Raw genomic sequence first — 6406 nt, forward strand, 5'->3', positions numbered from 1 at the left:
CACATCCTCCGGGCGGCATGTGGCACAATAGGGACATCCCGCAGGACTACACTCAGGTCAAGGTGCATACCGTGAAGCCCGAGTTCATGACTTGGAAGATAGAACACCCTACTCCCGAGGGGCTCGTGTTACTCGGAGACGTCATGAACCAATTCATCCTTTGGCACAGACAGGACATTGTATTGACCGAGTCTTCTCCAACTCCGACTGAAGTTCATCCTCTAGAGCGACCCATCGAGGACGGGGAGGTATACTCACCGGCCCATGACCATGACCACCACACGCTAGAGACTTCTCCATCTCGTACCGAGCAAGGGCATGATGACATGCCACATCCTTCTCCACCTCGTATCGAGCATGGGCATGATGACATGCCACGTCCTTCTCCAGCTCATACCGAGCAAAGGCATGATGAGATGCAACATCCTTCTCAACAAGCGTAGCCGATACATGAACAAAGTGTCTCATGAACAGCAATTGCCTCATGAACAACCGATACGTGAAGAACAAGTGGCCCCTGAAGCAGATGATGCATAAGTTGACAAGGACATGCCCGAATGGGAAGCTCGAAACAAAATCCCAATCAAGATAAGGCCATCGTATGTGGGCATTAATGACGTCTCGTCGGTGCACAAGTGGATGGCCCATGACCAATTCAAGCCTAAGAACCAAGTAAAAGAATTCAGAGCACCAGCTTCTGAGGAGGGCACCACTGAGGAGGGCACCACTAGCAAACTGCACAAAGGGTTTAACAAGTATCCAACTATTGATAACCTCAAATGGTCAAATGATTGCCCGGATAAATATGAAAAAGGCAAGAACTTCCTACCAAACCGAGTCATACAGTGCTTGCCACGTGGAATGAGAAAGTTCCACGATTGGTACTTGCGTGCTCAAATAACAGAACTAGAAATCTTACAATTATGGATCCCTGCCGGCACATTTGGAGCCCTAGGTGGGCAAATTGCCGTTGAGTTTAAGGATATCCAAGCATGCTTCCACCTCGGATGAATGGAAATGAATCTAATTCGCATATGGTGCCTGTAAGTCTTTGCCCTCTCGATATGATATGAATGTAATCTTTTAATTTTGTTGTAACTAACCCGCGCCGTGATTTGTAGAATGCAAGCGGACTTTGTGAAAAAGAGGCCAGCTCTGAAACACGGGTATATAGACCCTTCACCTATAGCATCAACAAATTTTAATTACCCTAAAGAGTGGAAACTAGATTGCAAAGAACTAGGAGCTGGAAAGACACTTAAGAAGAAAGAGGACATCAGGAACAAGAAAATATTGGAAGAGTCCCTCAAGGTTGCGGCATACATTGCCCTATGTTTTAAAAATCTCCAACAACACGATAATATATGGATACCATACCACTTCAAGTAAGTTCGACTGTATACTTAGCTTTGTTCAATATACTTTGTTCGATGCAAAAGAGCTTATGTGTTCCTTCTATGACTAAATTCATGCAGCGATCACTGGATTTGCATAGGCGTCTGGCTCTCACATAGCATGGCATGGGTCTTTGATTCAGCGGATTTCCCAGTCGAGACATACAAAGACTTCATAACGATTGTCAAGACGTATACATATTGACAATCCTCATTTTAGCTACTATGTTTGTATACATACTTATAAGGTTCAACGTGGGATACTAACAAGTTGCATTTGCTAAAACCATTGGAACATGGCATTCAGGCACTATGTCCAGGAACATAAGGGAGGCATCATCCAAATAGGAAGGAAAAGTTGTATGTCCAAAACTCTATGTGCGGTAAGTGTCATTTACTTTGGTACTCCTATATATTACGTGTCTGTCAATAGCATTACTTAACATCTCCATATGCAAAACACACAGTGCCCTAAGCAGAAGCCTGGGAGTCTACATTGTGGATACTACACATGTATTATGATGAGTACCATCGGTGGCTACAACAGAAACCCCAATCTGGTAAGTTTGAACCTCTTCGCTCGTAGTATGAAAAGTTCGCATATGTTGTGATATAGTAAACCTAAACTTGTTCTCTTGTAGTTGGAGAAAGATAAAGACACGAGAAGGAACTCATACAAGGATGACGAGCTCTTAGAGATGGTCGGCGACCTTTGCAACTTCATAATGGACCAGATTGTGTATCATAAAGGCACTTACCATCATCTTCTTTCTGACTTAGGTAGTAATCCTCTGTACCAACACCTTTGGGAGACTGATAGGTTAGCCCTAGGCTGTTGATGACAATGTGGACTTGTGGTATGATTTGGATCAGACTTTGGAACGGTTTGGACTTTGTTTTGCATGTGGACTTGTGGATTTCTTAATGGATTATGTTATAATGATGGACTTCATAATGGACTATGTTGTAATGATGGACTTTTGTGAATTATCATTTGTGATGATGTTCTAAATAATGGTCTTGTGTTTGTGGATGTATATATGTATATTTGTGGCGGTCATATTCGAATTTGAATTATATATATATATGTGGTCAGATTTGAATTTGAATTATTTATTTTTTTTACTAGAAAATCCACTGTAGGGGCGGTAGGGGTGGCTGGTGATACAGCCGCCCTTACAGAAGTCCACTACAGGGGCAGCTGATATTACCAGCCGCCCTTACAGAGGGAACTGTAGGAGCGGCTGAAAACACCAGCCGCCCCTACAGAGGGCACTGTAGGAGCGGTCAGGAAACCGCCCCTACAGAGGCACCCTCTATAGGAACACCCTGGGAAGGGCGGCTGGCATAGCCACCCCTACAGAGGCTCTAGAGCCGCCCCTACAGTTAACTTCTGTAGTAGTGCTTCTTACTTATGAGGTAGCCTATATCAACAACATTGTCATAATATAATATGCGACTATGTGTGTTTTGAAGCTATCATCCACTTAGCCGGCCGATGTGCTGGCTGACCAAGCATTAGCGGAGGATTTGGTTATCTAAGTGTAGCTGTGTGTCATTTTTGGTCTTTCGTGGGGCGTATAATTTTTTTCTCGATCATACAAAAGGTTTGCATATGTTTATATTAAGGTAGGAAAAAAGTTTAATACAACATGCCTTAATGACGCCTTATGGGTCAGAAGAGTTGTACATGGACGTTCGGACCTTCCCTAGCGTACTGAAAGTTATGGTGTTATATTGGACACTAGTCGACCCTAATTGCGGCGCCGACTAGGAGGCCTAAGCCAAGGCTGCCGACCAGCGACGCCGCTGTTTGCGTGGACCCACGTCATTGTTTGGTGGGAACAATTCACGCAACGCCTGCATATCATCTGGGTCACCGCTGTAGATTTCTTCGTACGCCTTCAGGGCCGACGTCGACAGAGACGACATCCCGCTGGCTAGTTCTAGGCGCTTCAAGACAAGGTGATCACTTCGATTAGACGCCGGGATATATGATACGCTCTGTGCCGCTATCCGCTTGCTCCTCTTGGGGAGCACGGGCAGTGTAAGTTCGTAGTGGGTGGTATCATCTCAGGGTAGCTCCAAGAGTGGTGGTTGCCTCGCCTTTGTGATTCGCTCGGTGAAGTGCTCGAGACGTCTATTGACAGAGGCCATTCACTGGTGCACTGGTGCTTTCCCTTGGCGCCACCTTTTTTTCACTAGTGGTTCAAAAAGAGTAGGTGAAAGGTCCTTGTGTGGTTTTGGTAATTGAGTGACAACCTAGGTGGACTAATTGTGTTTATATGAGATACATAGGTGATTAGTCCACAGGTACATATGTGTGAGCAACATATGCCATGAAGGTGAAAATGGCTTGGAGATGTTGCAAAGCTCACACATGTGATGATGAAGGAGCTCATTGCACATGAGACATGACATTGAGTCATGTGATCAAGGTGGAGAAGATCAAGACAAGACTTGGCTTGATGGACCGGTTGCAAGCGTGAAGGGCAAGTCGGAGGCTTTGGAGCGATGGACCGCGTGGCGGTGAAGCTTGAGCAAGACTTGGCGCCGATGGACGAAGGCAACGGTGAAAAGCAAGTGAAGTCAAGATCGATGAACCAATATGATCACGTGATGATATGGAGTAGATCATATCATTGTTGATCGTGTTGGTGCATGTGTTGCATCAACATTGGAGGACATGGAATGGAATGCGCAAGGCAAAGGTATAACCTAGGGCATTTCATTTCACCGGTCATAGGTGTGTAGAGAAGTTTGTGACCGGGTTTAGGATAGATGGTTGTACTATCAAGAGGGGCAAACTTATTTGCATATCGGTCATCTAGTGCCACTCGAGTGATCTAACTTTGCATCGTCGCTAGGATTGAATGGCGTGGCAAGTTGAGTGGCTAAATCCTTTGGAAAATGATTGTGAAAATGCTAACACACATACACATGGTGGTGTACACATGGTGGTGTTGGTACATTTGCAAAGGAGATAAAGTTGGAGTTGATATGGATCAACTCGGTGATGAAACGGAGGTGAGAAAGGTCCCACAGAGTGGACCGGACTCTGGTCACGCAGTGACTGGACGCTGGGTTCCAGTGTCCGGTCAGTAGTGGCAGTCAGCAGGCTGGCATCGGTCTTCGACCGGACGCTGGCAGGGTGCGTTCGGTCAGGCTGACGTACGGTGACGTAGGCGACATAGAAAAGTTGGAGAAGGACTGGACGCTGATGCTGCATCCGATCGTGACCGACTGGACGCGTCCGGTCACGACTGGTACCTTACTGGAAATGATCGGACGCTAGGGTTGCCGCGTCCGGTCAGTTTGTGCAGCTGCGTCCGGTCGACAGATGACCGTTGAGATTGGACGATCAGCGTTTGAAGAAGGGGACACATGGCGTGCATCGCACGACCGGACGCTGGGGTCCAGCGTCCGATCGATCAGACCGGAGCGTCTGGTCGTCCCGAGTTTTGCCTAGTAAAGAGGTAACGGCTAGTTTAGCCCATGGGGCTATAAATAGAAGGTGGCCTCGGCCATGGCTAGGGCTGAGCACCTCAGGGGACTTTGTGTCCATGCTTGAGAGTGCTTGGAAGCCCTCCATCTCACATATGCTTGATAGTGATCATCCTATTGTGTGAGAGAGTGATTCTAGTACGATTGCATCATGAGGTTGCATCGAGTAGCACTAGGTGATCGAGTTGCAAGCCGGTGGTTCTTGTTACTCTTGGAGGTTGCCACCTCCTAGACGGCTTGGTGGTGGTCTCCGTCGAAGTCCGGAAGAAGCTTGTGCGGTGCTCCGGAGAAGAGCTTTGTGAGGGGCATTGTGCTTGCCCTGTGGGAGCCACGAAGAGCAACTCTAGTTGAGCGTGTCATTTAGCTACCCTCACTTTTGGGATAGGTTCTTGCGGTGCCTGATGTACGAGCTTGGCGGGTGATGCCAATTAGCCACCGAACCACCAAGTGAGCGGTCGACACAACGGGGACTAGCGTGTTGGCAAGCACGTGAACCTCGGGAGAAAAATCACCGTGTCAATCTTGTTCTTCCCGTTGGTTTGCAATCCCCTTTCACAAGCTTGTATTTATATTTCATATACATTGTGCTTGTGTAATTGCTCTTGTAATTAGTTAGCTTGTGTCGCTTACTAGTTACCTTCTTGCTTGTGTAGCATAGAAGTAGCTCCCTTACGTGGTTAATTTAGTTTGTGTAACCTTGTTAGTCACATTACTTAGTTTATGTAGCTAAGTAATTGCGCTCTCTAATTTGGCATTGGTTGCCTTGTTATTGAGCATTGCTAGTGAGCTTAGGTGGCTTTGTGCTTTTGCTTACTAGCTTGTGTAGGAGCCCCCTTATTGCTTGAAGTACTAGTGGCATAGGTTTGTGTGATCTTGCTTCTAGAATTGGTTAGGTGAGCTCTAGCTAGCCCGGCACCTTTGTTGCTTAATTAGTATCTTTGGAATGTGCTAGAGAACATAAATAGAGGGGTATAGTCTTGGCTAGATCGATAGTATTAATTCCGTACTTGTTTCGGTTAGCCGACGCGATTAATTTTAGAAATAACTATTCACCCCCCTCTAGTCTGCCATCTCGACCTTATAGTACGCGCCACTAGAAATAAAATCGTGGGTTCAGATCATGAACTGTCAGTGTAAATTCATTTTTACTGGTTGTTTTCTTAAGTTTACCACCTACTGGCGGTAGTCTTAAAAAATAGCCAGTAAAAATGTATTTATAGTGGCGGTTTTCATAACCTAGCGTCACTACAAATAGATACCGAATATTAAAAATTAAGTAATAAAATTTGAATTTTTCAAATGACCTTAGATGGAGAAATGACCAAAATAAAAGTTGTAGATCTCGAAAAGTTATAGAAATTTGTTGTTTACAATATTTTCATTTGAAATCATTTGATATTTCAAAATGTTATTTGAAATTTAATTTTTAAATGGTTGAAGAACTCAGATCTCTCTTTTTAATCTCTTGCTAAAACTTGTAACTAGTCTTTCTCCCTCATATTATCTTC

At 45.2% G+C, this 6406-nt stretch overlaps 1 long non-coding RNA gene across 1 annotated transcript; it reads left to right on the plus strand.

Moving 5' to 3' along the window:
* Positions 1 to 991: 991 nt before the first annotated feature.
* Positions 992 to 1587, plus strand: LOC136539452 (uncharacterized). The gene is made up of 3 exons (XR_010779669.1): positions 992 to 1043; positions 1122 to 1385; positions 1476 to 1587. It is a non-coding gene; the product is annotated as an uncharacterized lncRNA (long non-coding RNA).
* The last annotated feature ends 4819 nt before the right edge of the window (positions 1588 to 6406 follow it).

The sequence above is a fragment of the Miscanthus floridulus genome, chromosome 2 (genome assembly GCF_019320115.1).
Source record: "Miscanthus floridulus cultivar M001 chromosome 2, ASM1932011v1, whole genome shotgun sequence".
NCBI classification, from domain to species: domain Eukaryota; kingdom Viridiplantae; phylum Streptophyta; class Magnoliopsida; order Poales; family Poaceae; genus Miscanthus; species Miscanthus floridulus.